We start from the raw sequence: 425 nt of genomic DNA on the forward strand, positions 1-425 counted from the left end.
TATGTATAAACAAACTATAATGTGTTACATTTATGAAATCAATGAACGACTGCAGAGAAAATGAAACAACATTTCTGCATGCAACAAATCATTTTTAACTCTGAAAACCCCCCCCCAAAAAAACGTTTGGTTTAACGATTTAGTAAAATAGGGCTAGCACTGTCAACTTGGCTCGAATGGCAGAACCTCCACAGCTCTTCAGGGTAAAGGACTCACAGGGCTGCGCGTCCTTTACCCTGAAGAGCTGTGTTCAAGTGTTCAGGTGCGCTGTCATGTCCACGAGACATGGAGCTTTCCCAGCCACTCTGGCTGTTCCCAGCTCATCCAGTAAAGAACGGAACTGACAAGGATTTAAACCTTTCGCCAGTAATTTGCTCAGAATCTGAATGACAACATTCATTACTTCTCTGCATTCTGGAGGAAAT

Source organism: Etheostoma cragini, unplaced genomic scaffold, assembly GCF_013103735.1.
Source record: "Etheostoma cragini isolate CJK2018 unplaced genomic scaffold, CSU_Ecrag_1.0 ScbMSFa_2908, whole genome shotgun sequence".
NCBI classification, from domain to species: Eukaryota; Metazoa; Chordata; class Actinopteri; order Perciformes; family Percidae; genus Etheostoma; species Etheostoma cragini.